Source organism: Schistocerca serialis, chromosome 5, assembly GCF_023864345.2.
Source record: "Schistocerca serialis cubense isolate TAMUIC-IGC-003099 chromosome 5, iqSchSeri2.2, whole genome shotgun sequence".
In the NCBI taxonomy this organism is placed as follows: Eukaryota; Metazoa; Arthropoda; class Insecta; order Orthoptera; family Acrididae; genus Schistocerca; species Schistocerca serialis.
Window position 1 is genome coordinate 193,121,009 of NC_064642.1, and position 2,930 is coordinate 193,123,938.

Genomic DNA, 2,930 nt, shown 5'->3' on the forward strand with positions numbered 1-2,930 from the left:
AAGCATACATGAATTATTATTTCACTTTATTACATAAATGACTAAAAGAGTTACTTAACTTTGACACAATTCTTTGCAACAGGCGTACTGGATATTTACAACTTTCATTGGCTATGAAAGCATCACTTAATGCACTAAATAGTAAACTGTGCTCTTGAGGTACGATGTTTGACATTTACATCAGCACAAGGGCATCTAAAACTTTAACAACTCGTTGGTCTTACACTATGATGACCGAAATGGACAGAATTAAATTAGAATTATATGTTAATACCTTCAGCTGCTGACGGGCGTTGATATATATCAACGGGGAGAGGTGAAAATGTGTGCCCCGGCCGGGACTCGAACCCGGGATCTCCTGCTTACATGGCAGACGCTCTATCCATCTGAGCCACCGAGGGGACAGAGGATAACGCGACTGCAGGGACTGTCTCGCGCACGCCTCCCGTGAGACCCACATTCTCACCTTATATGTCCACACACTACACTCGCAGTGTCCCTACCCAACACACTCATTACTCGTGGAAGACATTCTTACCAAGTCCCGTAAGAGTTCAGGTAATATGTGTGCATCCACACAGAAGAGCAAGGTCATGGCCGGTATTGCCAGAACTATATACTTCGGGCATGTCCGAAAGAACAGACACCATATCCATATAAGAAATCGACAGAGGTCTTCCTAGCTTGGTTCTATACTGACCACACTGCAACGGCGCTACAGGGCTGAGACGGGAGGAGTACTCTTCAGGAGCATTGCCTTTTCGTTGTTGCGGATTCCAGCAAGTTCTCGCAAATCTCTGTGATACCTAGTCGCGTTGCCGACTTTGGTGTGGTACCGCGATCTCTGGAAGAAACCACACCTAGTATGTAGTTATTGGTGGTGCAGATACGCTCCAAGACAAAAACTAGACTCACCACGAAAGAATTATCCGAATAGGACGAAAAGCGGTGCATGTGATGTACATCCACAGACAAAGAAATGATCACAATTCTAGAAAAATTGGATGATTTATCCGACAGAAAGGGCTTCAAAAATTGATTAAGTCAATAACGCGTTGGTTCCTGTATGGCCCTTACGCAAGAACTTATTCGGCTTGGCTTAATAGAGATGTTGGATGTCCTCCTAAGGGATATGTGCCCAATTCTTGGTTCAAATGGCTCTCAGCACTATGGGACTTAACAGCTAAGGTCATCAGTCCCCTAGAACTTAGAACTACTTAAACCTAACTAACCCAAGGACATCACACACACCCATGCCCGAGGCAGGGTTCGAACCTGCGACCGCAGCGGTCGCGCGGTCCCAGACTGAAGCGCCTAGAACCGCTCGGCCACTTCGGCCGGCTGCCAAATTCTGTCCAATTGGCACGGTAGATCATCAAAATCCCGAAATGGTTAGAGGGCTCTGCCTATAATGCTCCAAAAGTTGTCAACTTGGGAGAGATCTGGCAACCTTGCTGGTGAAGGTAGGGTTTGGCAAGCACAAAGGCAAGCAGTAGGAACTCTCGCCGTGTGCGTGTTGACATTGTCTTGCTGAAATGTAAGCCCAGGAGAGCTCGCCATGAAGGGCAAGAAAACTGGGCGTAGAATATCGTCAACTTACCGTTGTGCTGTAAGGGCGCCGCGGATGACAATCAAAGGGTTCCTTCTATGAAAAGAAATAGCACTCCAGACCACACGCCAAGCCGTCGCCATAAGGGCCGACAAAGGCGAGTGATAGCGTGGGGTGCCATTTCTGTTCATAGCAGGACGCCTTTGTTCGTCGTCCATGGTACCCTTGCAGCACAGAGGTAGGTCGACGATATTCCACGCCCCGCTTCGTTGCCCTTCATGGTAAGCCATCCTGGGCTTACATTTCAGCAAGATAATTCCTGTCCACACATGGCGAAAATTTCTACTGCTTGTCTTCGTGCTTGCCGAACCATACGTTGAGCAGCAAGGTCGCCAGATCTCTCCCCAATTGACAACGTTTGGAGAATTATGGGCAGGTCCCTCCAATCAGCTCGGAATTTTGACGGTCTAACGCGCCAGTTGGACAGAATGTGAGATGATATCCCACACGAGGACATCCAACAACTCTGTCAGCCAACGCGCTACTTACTTCCTCAGTTTGTGAAGCTTGTACTCCTGACAAAATCATACGGTTTTTCTGAAATTTTAGTCATCTGATTCTCTGTACTTTTATATCATATTTACCGATGCCAGTGCCATTAGCATAATTTATTAGTGGTGCATTGTCTTAGAGTGTATGTAGCATTCCTGAAGTAATATGTTGCATCTGTTTTATTCATTTTGATTCTGATAATTATGACAGCCGAAACAGAGTAAAATGGTACTGTATTTGGTTTATGGCTGTTGAAGGCGATAAGTCACTGGAAAACATAGGTCAAGCTAGCGGTCCTCTCACCGCACTTGGAGACGACATGACTTTCTGTCACAAAGCTCAGCCGTGGCCGCTCACTGACCTGCACTGTCCACAAACTAACCCGACGAGTAAGGAAAGCAGCTTCAATTCTCGACTGAGCTCCAGCTGGGCGCCAGAGAGCGGTGTCGGAGCGGCTGCGCTTCCCACGGACTTATTAATGGAGGCTGGGCTAAGCGGCGTCTCCGACATAAATAAATGGCGGCCGCTTTGCGGAACAATGAGGGCCCGGCCCGTAATTATTAATCGGCCGCGTCCAGCCTGACGGACAGACGGCCGCGATCGCCCGCCGTGACTCGGAGGGACGCACGGCGCTCGTCGAGGTCAGGCCGTGCCACTCCTCGCTACGCTGCGGGCTCAGGCTGGTGTCCTCCCATGTCTTAGCTTAACTTCAAGGCCTTTTGTGAGAGAAATAACTCGTCAACCTGGCATCCAGCACCGGTAATACCAAAATATAAGAGGAAGAATTGTTACAGTTTGATGTTCTGTCGATGACGAAATCATTAGCTAC

At 48.1% G+C, this 2,930-nt stretch overlaps 1 non-coding gene across 1 annotated transcript; it reads right to left on the minus strand.

The window, feature by feature from the left end:
• Positions 1-327: 327 nt before the first annotated feature.
• On the minus strand, positions 328-401 carry Trnat-ugu (transfer RNA threonine (anticodon UGU)). Its single transcript has one exon. It is a non-coding gene; the product is annotated as a tRNA-Thr (tRNA).
• Between the last annotated feature and the right edge of the window lie 2,529 nt (positions 402-2,930).